General features: G+C 46.2%; 19 non-coding genes and 1 pseudogene across 19 annotated transcripts; all 20 read left to right on the forward strand.

Moving 5' to 3' along the window:
* The first annotated feature begins 147 nt into the window (after window positions 1-147).
* LOC123417589 lies at window positions 148-266 on the forward strand. The gene has a single exon (XR_006617021.1). It is a non-coding gene; the product is annotated as a 5S ribosomal RNA (ribosomal RNA).
* Window positions 267-673: 407 nt separating this feature from the next.
* Window positions 674-792, forward strand: LOC123417644. Its single transcript, XR_006617073.1, has one exon. It is a non-coding gene; the product is annotated as a 5S ribosomal RNA (ribosomal RNA).
* Window positions 793-1444: 652 nt separating this feature from the next.
* LOC123417642 lies at window positions 1445-1563 on the forward strand. Its single transcript, XR_006617071.1, has one exon. It is a non-coding gene; the product is annotated as a 5S ribosomal RNA (ribosomal RNA).
* A 366-nt stretch (window positions 1564-1929) lies between these two features.
* On the forward strand, window positions 1930-2048 carry LOC123417507. The gene has a single exon (XR_006616945.1). It is a non-coding gene; the product is annotated as a 5S ribosomal RNA (ribosomal RNA).
* A 356-nt stretch (window positions 2049-2404) lies between these two features.
* On the forward strand, window positions 2405-2523 carry LOC123417380. The gene has a single exon (XR_006616825.1). It is a non-coding gene; the product is annotated as a 5S ribosomal RNA (ribosomal RNA).
* Window positions 2524-2948: 425 nt separating this feature from the next.
* On the forward strand, window positions 2949-3067 carry LOC123417480. Its single transcript, XR_006616920.1, has one exon. It is a non-coding gene; the product is annotated as a 5S ribosomal RNA (ribosomal RNA).
* Window positions 3068-3432: 365 nt separating this feature from the next.
* On the forward strand, window positions 3433-3551 carry LOC123417476. The gene has a single exon (XR_006616916.1). It is a non-coding gene; the product is annotated as a 5S ribosomal RNA (ribosomal RNA).
* Window positions 3552-3910: 359 nt separating this feature from the next.
* Window positions 3911-4029, forward strand: LOC123417628. Its single transcript, XR_006617058.1, has one exon. It is a non-coding gene; the product is annotated as a 5S ribosomal RNA (ribosomal RNA).
* A 353-nt stretch (window positions 4030-4382) lies between these two features.
* On the forward strand, window positions 4383-4501 carry LOC123417424. The gene has a single exon (XR_006616866.1). It is a non-coding gene; the product is annotated as a 5S ribosomal RNA (ribosomal RNA).
* Window positions 4502-4917: 416 nt separating this feature from the next.
* Window positions 4918-5036, forward strand: LOC123417489. Its single transcript, XR_006616928.1, has one exon. It is a non-coding gene; the product is annotated as a 5S ribosomal RNA (ribosomal RNA).
* A 356-nt stretch (window positions 5037-5392) lies between these two features.
* Window positions 5393-5511, forward strand: LOC123417469. The gene has a single exon (XR_006616909.1). It is a non-coding gene; the product is annotated as a 5S ribosomal RNA (ribosomal RNA).
* A 374-nt stretch (window positions 5512-5885) lies between these two features.
* Window positions 5886-6004, forward strand: LOC123417622. The gene has a single exon (XR_006617052.1). It is a non-coding gene; the product is annotated as a 5S ribosomal RNA (ribosomal RNA).
* Window positions 6005-6348: 344 nt separating this feature from the next.
* On the forward strand, window positions 6349-6467 carry LOC123417620. The gene has a single exon (XR_006617050.1). It is a non-coding gene; the product is annotated as a 5S ribosomal RNA (ribosomal RNA).
* Window positions 6468-6860: 393 nt separating this feature from the next.
* On the forward strand, window positions 6861-6979 carry LOC123417479. The gene has a single exon (XR_006616919.1). It is a non-coding gene; the product is annotated as a 5S ribosomal RNA (ribosomal RNA).
* Window positions 6980-7350: 371 nt separating this feature from the next.
* Window positions 7351-7469, forward strand: LOC123417645. Its single transcript, XR_006617074.1, has one exon. It is a non-coding gene; the product is annotated as a 5S ribosomal RNA (ribosomal RNA).
* A 362-nt stretch (window positions 7470-7831) lies between these two features.
* On the forward strand, window positions 7832-7950 carry LOC123417567. Its single transcript, XR_006617000.1, has one exon. It is a non-coding gene; the product is annotated as a 5S ribosomal RNA (ribosomal RNA).
* A 341-nt stretch (window positions 7951-8291) lies between these two features.
* LOC123417558 lies at window positions 8292-8410 on the forward strand. The gene has a single exon (XR_006616992.1). It is a non-coding gene; the product is annotated as a 5S ribosomal RNA (ribosomal RNA).
* A 371-nt stretch (window positions 8411-8781) lies between these two features.
* Window positions 8782-8900, forward strand: LOC123417623. The gene has a single exon (XR_006617053.1). It is a non-coding gene; the product is annotated as a 5S ribosomal RNA (ribosomal RNA).
* A 356-nt stretch (window positions 8901-9256) lies between these two features.
* Window positions 9257-9414, forward strand: LOC123417710 (annotated as a pseudogene).
* A 440-nt stretch (window positions 9415-9854) lies between these two features.
* Window positions 9855-9973, forward strand: LOC123417435. The gene has a single exon (XR_006616877.1). It is a non-coding gene; the product is annotated as a 5S ribosomal RNA (ribosomal RNA).
* Window positions 9974-10000: the final 27 nt, after the last annotated feature.

Raw genomic sequence — 10000 nt, forward strand, 5'->3', positions numbered from 1 at the left:
CGCTCCCTCTCTACCCCGACAACACGAGCACCGCCACGACCTCTCTGACTTTTCCCACCGCGCATGACACCCAACGACTAGTAGTAGTAGTAGTAGTAGCAGTAGTAGTAGGGGCAAGCATAAGGAACAAATAGATAGTTGCATGTCGGATGCGATCATACCAGCACTAAAGCACCGGATCCCATCAGAACTTCGAAGTTAAGCGTGCTTGTGCGAGAGTAGTACTAGGATGGGTGACCTCCTGGGAAGTCCTCGTGTTGCATTCCCCTTTTTAAATATATTTTTGCGCCACGTGACAAGGATGACACGGGACCGTGATCTATATGACCTCGTTTTCTTATTTTTGACGTTTACTAGTTTTCTTATTTTTGACGTTTGTGATATGTTTTAGCTTGCCCCTCCCGTGTCCATTGCCACATTTGCCTCGAGAACGGAGACGAGTTTAACACAAGAATTACACCACTCCCTCTCTACCCCGACAACACGAGCACCGCAACGACCTGTGTGACTTTTCCCACCGCGCATGACACCCAACGACTAGTAGTAGTAGTAGTAGTAGTAGTAGTAGTAGTAGTAATAGTAGTAGTAGTAGTAGTACTAGTAGTAGTAGTAGTAGTACTAGTAGTAGTAGTAGTAGGGGCAAGCATAAGGAACAAATAGATAGTTGAATGTCGGATGCGATCATACCAGCACTAAAGCACCGAATCCCATGAGAACTCTGAAGTTAAGCGTGCTTGGGCGAGAGTAGTACTAGGATGGGTGACCTCCTGGGAAGTCCTCGTGTTGCATTCCCTTTTTTAAATATATTTTTGCGCCACGTGACAAGGATGACGCGGGACCGTGATCTATATGACCTCGTTTTCTTATTTTTGACGTTTACTAGTTTTCTTATTTTTGACGTTTGTGATATGTTTTAGCTTGCCCCTCCCGTGTCCATTGCCACATTTGCCTCGACAACGGAGACGAGTTTAACACAAGAATTTCACCGCTCCTTCTCTACCCCGACAACACGAGCACCGCCACGACCTCTCTGACTTTTCCCACCGCGCATGACACCCAACGACTAGTAGTAGTAGTAGTAGTAGTTGCAGTAGTATTTTTGCGCCACGTGACAAGGATGACGCGGGACCGTGATCTATATGACCTCGTTTTCTTATTTTTGACGTTTACTAGTTTTCTTATTTTTGACGTTTGTGATATGTTTTAGCTTGCCCCTCCCGTGTCCATTGCCACATTTGCCTCGACAACGGAGACGAGTTTAACACAAGAATTTCACCGCTCCCTCTCTACCCCGACAACACGAGCACCGCCACGACCTCTCTGACTTTTCCCACCGCGCATGACACCCAACGACTAGTAGTAGTAGTAGTAGTAGTTGCAGTAGTAGCAGTAGTAGCAGTAGTAGTAGGGGCAAGCATAAGGAACAAATAGATAGTTGCATGTCGGATGCGATCATACCAGCACTAAAGCACCGGATCCCATCAAAACTCCGAAGTTAAGCGTGCTTGGGCAAGAGTAGTACTAGGATGGGTGACCTCCTGGGAAGTCCTCGTGTTGCATTTCCCTTTTTAAATATATTTTTGCGCCACGTGACAAGGATGACAAGGGACCGTGATCTATATGACCTCGTTTTCTTATTTTTGACGTTTACTAGTTTTCTTATTTTTGACGTTTGTGATATGTTTTAGCTTGCCCCTCCCGTGTCCATTGCCACATTTGCCTCGAGAACGGAGACGAGTTTAACACAAGAATTTCACCCCTCCCTCTCTACCCCGACAACACGAGCACCGCAACGACCTTTGTGACTTTTCCCACCGCGCATGACACCCAACGAAGTAGTAGTAGTAGTAGTAGTAGTAGTAGTAGTAGTAGTAGTAGTAGTAGTAGTAGTAGGGGCAAGCATAAGGAACAAATAGATAGTTGCATGTCGGATGCGATCATACCAGCACTAAAGCACCGGATCCCATCAGAACTTTGAAGTTAAGCGTGCTTGGGCGAGAGTAGTACTAGGATGGGTGACCTCCTGGGAAGTCCTCGTGTTGCATTCCCCTTTTTAAATATATTTTTGCGCCACGTGACAAGGATGACGCGGGACCGTGATCTATATGACCTCGTTTTCTTATTTTTGACGTTTACTAGTTTTCTTATTTTTGACGTTTGTGATATGTTTTAGCTTGCCCCTCCCGTGTCCATTGCCACATTTGCCTCGACAACGGAGACGAGTTTAACACAAGAATTTCACCGCTCCCTCTCTACCCCGACAACACGAGCACCGCCACGACCTCTCTGACTTTTCCCACCGCGCATGACACCCAACGACTAGTAGTAGTAGTAGTAGTAGTAGCAGCAGTAGTAGCAGTAGTAGTAGGGGCAAGCATAAGGAACAAATAGATAGTTGCATGTCGGATGCGATCATACCAGCACTAAAGCACCGGATCCCATCAGAACTCTGAAGTTAAGCGTGCTTGGGCGAGAGTAGTACTAGGATGGGTGACCTCCTGGGAAGTCCTCGTGTTGCATTCCCCTTTTTAAATATATTTTTGCGCCACGTGACAAGGATGACACGGGACCGTGATCTATATGACCTCGTTTTCTTATTTTTGACGTTTACTAGTTTTCTTATTTTTGACGTTTGTGATATGTTTTAGCTTGCCCCTCCCGTGTCCATTGCCACATTTGCCTCGAGAACGGAGACGAGTTTAACACAAGAATTTCACCGCTCCCTCTCTACCTCGACAACACGAGCACCGCCACGACCTCTGTGACTTTTCCCACCGCGCATGACACCCAACGACTAGTAGTAGTAGTAGTAGTAGTAGTAGTAGTAGTAGTAGTAGTAATAGTAGTAGTAGTAGTAATAGTAGTAGTAGTAGTACTAGTAGTAGTAGTAGTACTAGTAGTAGTAGTAGTAGGGGCAAGCATAAGGAACAAATAGATAGTTGCATGTCGGATGCGATCATACCAGCACTAAAGCACCGGATCCCATCAGAAGTCCGAAGTTAAGCGTGCTTGGGCGAGAGTAGTACTAGGATGGGTGACCTCCTGGGAAGTCCTCGTGTTGCATTCCCATTTTTAAATATATTTTTGCGCCACGTGACAAGGATGACGCGGGACCGTGATCTATATGACCTCGTTTTCTTATTTTTGACGTTTACTAGTTTTCTTATTTTTGACGTTTGTGATATGTTTTAGCTTGCCCCTCCCGTGTCCATTGCCATATTTGCCTCGACAACGGAGACGAGTTTAACACAAGAATTTCACCGCTCCCTCTCTACCCTGACAACACGAGCACCGCCACGACCTCTTTGACTTTTCCCACCGCGCATGACACCCAACGACTAGTAGTAGTAGTAGTAGTAGTAGCAGCAGTAGTAGCAGTAGTAGCAGTAGTAGTAGGGGCAAGCATAAGGAACAAATAGATAGTTGCATGTCAGATGCGATCATACCAGCACTAAAGCACCGGATCCCATCAGAACTCCGAAGTTAAGCGTGCTTGGGCGAGAGTAGTACTAGGATGGGTGACCTCCTAGGAAGTCCTCGTGTTGCATTCCCCTTTTTAAATATATTTTTGCGCCACGTGACAAGGATGACGCGTGACCGTGATCTATATGACCTCGTTTTCTTATTTTTGACGTTTACTAGTTTTCTTATTTTTGACGTTTGTGATATGTTTTAGCTTGCCCCTCCCGTGTCCATTGCCACATTTGCCTCGACAACGGAGACGAGTTTAACACAAGAATTTCACCGCTCCCTCTCTACCCCAACAACACGAGCACCGCAACGACCTCTCTGACTTTTCCCACCGCGCATGACACCCAACGACTAGTAGTAGTTGTAGTAGTAGCAGTAGTAGCAGTAGTAGAAGTAGTAGTAGGGGCAAGCATAAGGAACAAATAGATAGTTGCATGTCGGATGCGATCATACCAGCACTAAAGCACCGGATCCCATCAGAACTCCAAAGTTAAGCGTGCTTGGGCGAGAGTAGTACTAGGATGCGTGACCTCGTGGGAAGTCCTCGTGTTGCATTCCCCTTTTTAAATATATTTTTGCGCCACGTGACAAGGATGACGCGGGACCGTGATCTATATGACCTCGTTTTCTTATTTTTGACGTTTACTAGTTTTCTTATTTTTGACGTTTGTGATATGTTTTAGCTTGCCCCTCCCGTGTCCATTGCCACATTTGCCTCGACAACGGAGACGAGTTTAACACAAGAATTTCACCGCTCCCTCTCTACCCCGACAACACGAGCACCGCCACGACCTCTTTGACTTTTCCCACCGCGCATGACACCCAACGACTAGTAGTAGTAGTAGCAGTAGTAGCAGTAGTAGCAGTAGTAGTAGGGGCAAGCATAAGGAACAAATAGATAGTTGCATGACGGATGCGATCATACCAGCACTAAAGCACCGGATCCCATCAGAACTCCGAAGTTAAGCGTGCTTGGGCGAGAGTAGTACTAGGATGGGTGACCTCCTGGGAAGTCCTCGTGTTGCATTCCCCTTTTTAAATATATTTTTGCGCCACATGACAAGGATGACACGGGACCGTGATCTATATGACCTCGTTTTCTTATTTTTGACGTTTACTAGTTTTCTTATTTTTGACGTTTGTGATATGTTTTAGCTTGCCCCTCCCGTGTCCATTGCCACATTTGCCTCGAGAACGGAGACGAGTTTAACACAAGAATTACACCGCTCCCTCTCTACCCCGACAACACGAGCACCGCCACGACCTCTGTGACTTTTCCCACCTCGCATGACACCCAACGACTAGTAGTAGTAGTAGTAGTAGTAGTAATAGTAGTAGTAGTAGTAGTACTAGTAGTAGTAGTAGTAGTACTAGTAGTAGTACTAGTAGTACTAGTAGTAGTAGTAGTAGGGGCAAGCATAAGGAACAAATAGATAGTTTCATGTCGGATGTGATCATACCAGCACTAAAGCACCGGATCCCATCAGAACTCCGAAGTTAAGCGTGCTTGGGCGAGAGTTGTACTAGGATGGGTGACCTCCTGGGAAGTCCTTGTGTTGCATTCCCCTTTTTAAATATATTTTTGCGCCACGTGACAAGGATGACGCGGGACCGTGATCTATATGACCTCGTTTTCTTATTTTTGACGTTTACTAGTTTTCTTATTTTTGACGTTTGTGATATGTTTTAGCTTGCCCCTCCCGTGTCCATTGCCACATTTGCCTCGACAACGGAGACGAGTTTAACACAAGAATTTCACCGCTCCCTCTCTACCCCGACAACACGAGCACCGCCACGACCTCTCTGACTTTTCCCACCGCGCATGACACCCAACGACTAGTAGTAGTAGTTGTAGTAGTAGTAGCAGTAGTAGCAGTAGTAGTAGGAGCAAGCATAAGGAACAAATAGATAGTTGCATGTCGGATGCGATCATACCAGCACTAAAGCACCGGATCCCATCAAAACTCCGAAGTTAAGCGTGCTTGGGCGAGAGTAGTACTAGGATGGGTGACCTCCTGGGAAGTCCTCGTGTTGCATTCCCCTTTTTAAATATATTTTTGCGCCACGTGACAAGGATGACGCGGGACCGTGATCTATATGACCTCGTTTTCTTATTTTTGACGTTTACTAGTTTTCTTATTTTTGACGTTTGTGATATGTTTTAGCTTGCCCCTCCCGTGTCCATTGCCACATTTGCCTCGACAACGGAGACGAGTTTAACACAAGAATTTCACCGCTCCCTCTCTACCCCGACAACACGAGCACCGCCACGACCTCTTTGACTTTTCCCACCGCGCATGACACCCAACGACTAGTAGTAGTAGTAGTAGTAGTAGTAGTAGTAGTAGCAGTAGTAGCAGTAGTAGCAGTAGTAGTAGGGGCAAGCATAAGGAACAAATAGATAGTTGCATGTCGGATGCGATCATATCAGCACTAAAGCACTGGATCCCATCAGAACTCCGAAGTTACGCGTGCTTGGGCGAGAGTAGTACTAGGATGGGTGACCTCCTGGGAAGTCCTCGTGTTGCATTCCCCTTTTTAAATATATTTTTGCGCCACGTGACAAGGATGACGCGGGACCGTGATCTATATGACCTCGTTTTCTTATTTTTGACGTTTACTAGTTTTCTTATTTTTGACGTTTGTGATATGTTTTAGCTTGCCCCTCCCGTGTCCATTGCCACATTTGCCTCGACAACGGAGACGAGTTTAACACAAGACCTTCACCGCTCCCTCTCTACCCCGACAACACGAGCACCGCCACGACCTCTTTGACTTTTCCTACCGCGCATGACACCCAACGACTAGTAGTAGTAGTAGTAGTAGTAGCAGTAGTAGTAGGGGCAAGCATAAGGAACAAATAGATAGTTGCATGTCGGATGCGATCATACCAGCACTAAAGCACCGGATCCCATCAGAACTCCGAAGTTAAGCGTGCTTTGGCGAGAGTATTACTAGGATGGGTGACCTCCTGGGAAGTCCTCGTGTTGCATTCCCCTTTTTAAATATATTTTTGCGCCACATGACACGGATGACACGGGAACCGTGATCTATATGACCTCGTTTTCTTATTTTTGACGTTTACTAGTTTTCTTATTTTTGACGTTTGTGATATGTTTTAGCTTGCCCCTCGCGTGTCCATTGCCACATTTGCCTCGAGAACGCAGACGAGTTTAACACAAGAATTACACCGCTCCCTCTCTACCCCGACAACACGAGCACCGCCACGACCTCTGTGACTTTTCCCACCGCGCATGACACCCAACGACTAGTAGTAGTAGTAGTAGTAGTAGTAGTAGTAGTAGTAATAGTAGTAGTAGTAGTAGTAGTAGTAGTAGTAGTAGTAGTAGTAGGGGCAAGCATAAGGAACAAATAGATAGTTGCATGTCGGATGCGATCATACCAGCACTAAAGCACCGGATCCCATCAGAACTCCGGAGTTAAGCGTGCTTGGGCGAGAGTAGTACTAGGATGGGTGACCTCCTAGGAAGTCCTCGTGTTGCATTCCCCCTTTTAAATATATTTTTGCGCCACGTGACAAGGATGACGCGGGACCGTGATCTATATGACCTCGTTTTCTTATTTTTGACGTTTACTAGTTTTCTTATTTTTGACGTTTGTGATATGTTTTAGCTTGCCCCTCCCGTGTCCATTGCCACATTTGCCTCGACAACGGAGACGAGTTAAACACAAGAATTTCACCGCTCCCTCTCTACCCCGACAACACGAGCACCGCCACGACCTCTCTGACTTTTCCCACCGCGCATGACACCCAACGACTAGTAGCAGTAGTAGCAGTAGTAGCAGTAGTAGCAGTAGTAGCAGTAGTAGCAGTAGTAGTAGGGGCAAGCATAAGGAACAAATAGATAGTTGCATGTCGGATGCGATCATACCAGCACTAAAGCACTGGATCCCATCAGAACTCCGAAGTTAAGCGTGCTTGGGCGAGAGTAGTATTAGGATGGGTGACCTCCTGGGAAGTCCTCGTGTTTCATTCCCCTTTTTAAATATATTTTTGCGCCACGTGACAAGGATGACACGGGACCGTGATCTATATGACCTCGTTTTCTTATTTTTGACGTTTACTAGTTTTCTTATTTTTGACGTTTGTGATATGTTTTAGCTTGCCCCTCCCGTGTCCATTGCCACATTTGCCTCGAGAACGGAGACGAGTTTAACACAAGAATTTCACCGCTCCCTCTCTACCCCGACAACACGAGCACCGCCACGACCTCTGTGACTTTTCCCACCGCGCATGACACCCAACGACTAGTAGTAGTAGTAGTAGTAGTAGTAGTAGTAGTAATAGTAGTAGTAGTAGTAGGGGCAAGCATAAGAAACAAATAGATAGTTGCATGTCGGATGCGATCATACCAGCACTAAAGCACCGGATCCCATCAGAACTCTGAAGTTAAGCGTGCTTTGGCGAGAGTAGTACTAGGATGGGTGACCTCCTGGGAAGTCCTCGTGTTGCATTCCCCTTTTTAAATATATTTTTGCGCCACGTGACAAGGATGACGCGGGACCGTGATCTATATGACCTCGTTTTCTTATTTTTGACGTTTACTAGTTTTCTTATTTTTGACGTTTGTGATATGTTTTAGCTTGCCCCTCCCGTGTCCATTGCCACATTTGCCTCGACAACGGAGACGAGTTTAACACAAGAATTTCACCGCTCCCTCTCTACCCCGACAACACGAGCACCGCCACGACCTCTTTGACTTTTCCCACCGCGCATGACACCCAACGACTAGTAGTAGTAGCAGTAGTAGCAGTAGTAGTAGGGGCAAGCATAAGGAACAAATAGATAGTTGCATGTCGGATGCGATCATACCAGCACTAAAGCATCGGATCCCATCAGAACTCCGAAGTTAAGCTTGCTTGGGCGAGAGTAGTACTAGGATGGGTGACCTCCTGGGAAGTCCTCGTGTTGCATTCCCCTTTTTAAATATATTTTTGCGCCACGTGACAAGGATGACGCGGGACCGTGATCTATATAACCTCGTTTTCTTATTTTTGACGTTTACTAGTTTTCTTATTTTTGACGTTTGTGATATGTTTTAGCTTGCCCCTCCCGTGTCCATTGCCACATTTGCCTCGACAACGGAGACGAGTTTAACATAAGAATTTCACCGCTCCCTCTCTACCCCGACAACACGAGCACCGCCACGACCTCTTTGACTTTTCCCACCGCGCATGACACCCAACGACTAGTAGTAGTAGTAGTAGTAGTAGTAGTAGTAGCAGTAGTAGCAGTAGTAGCAGTAGTAGTAGGGGCAAGCATAAGGAACAAATAGATAGTTGCATGTCGGATGCGATCATATCAGCACTAAAGCACCGGATCCCATCATAACTCCGAAGTTAAGCGTGCTTGGGCGAGAGTAGTACTAGGATGGGTGACCTCCTGGGAAGTCCTCGTGTTGCATTCCCCTTTTTAAATATATTTTTGCGCCACGTGACAAGGATGACGCGGGACCGTGATCTATATGACCTCGTTTTCTTATTTTTGACGTTTACTAGTTTTCTTATTTTTGACGTTTGTGATATGTTTTAGCTTGCCCCTCCCGTTTCCATTGCCACATTTGCCTCGACAACGGAGACGAGTTTAACACAAGAATTTCACCGCTCCCTCTCTACCCCGACAACATGAGCACCGCCACGACCTCTTTGACTTTTCCCACTGCGCATGACACCCAACGACTAGTAGTAGTAGTAGTAGCAGTAGTAGCGGTAGTAGCAGTAGTAGTAGGGGCAAGCATAAGGAACAAATAGATACTTGCATGTAGGATGCGATCATACCAGCACTAAAGCACCGGATCCCATCAGAACTCCGAAGTTAAGCGTGCTTGGGCGAGAGTAGTACTAGGATGGGTGACCTCCTGTGCTTGGGCGAGAGTAGTACTAGGATGGGTGACCTCCTGGGAAGTCCTCGTGTTGCATTCCCCTTTTTAAATATATTTATGCGCCACATGACACGGGACCGTGATCTATATGACCTCGTTTTCTTATTTTTGACGTTTACTAGTTTTCTTATTTTTGACGTTTGTGATATGTTTTAGCTTGCCCCTCCCGTGTCCATTGCCACATTTGCCTCGAGAACGGAGACGAGTTTAACACAAGAATTACACCGCTCCCTCTCTACCCCGACAACACGAGCACCGCCACGACCTGTGTGACTTTTCCCACCGCGCATGACACCCAACGACTAGTAGTAGTAGTAGTAGTAGTAGTAGTAGTAATAGTAGTAGTAGTAGTAGTAGTAGTAGTAGTAGTACTAGTAGTAGTAGTAGTAGTAGTAGTACTAGTAGTAGTAGTAGTAGTAGTAGTACTAGTAGTAGTAGTAGTAGGGGCAAGCATAAGGAACAAATAGATAGTTGCATGTCGGATGCGATCATACCAGCACTAAAGCACCGGATCCCATCAGAACTCCGAAGTTAAGCGTGCTTGGGCGAGAGTAGTACTAGGATGGGTGACCTCCTGGGAAGTCCTCGTGTTGCATTCCCCTTTTTAAATATAATTTTGCGCCACG

The sequence above is a fragment of the Hordeum vulgare genome, unplaced genomic scaffold, assembly GCF_904849725.1.
Source record: "Hordeum vulgare subsp. vulgare unplaced genomic scaffold, MorexV3_pseudomolecules_assembly, whole genome shotgun sequence".
In the NCBI taxonomy this organism is placed as follows: domain Eukaryota; kingdom Viridiplantae; phylum Streptophyta; class Magnoliopsida; order Poales; family Poaceae; genus Hordeum; species Hordeum vulgare.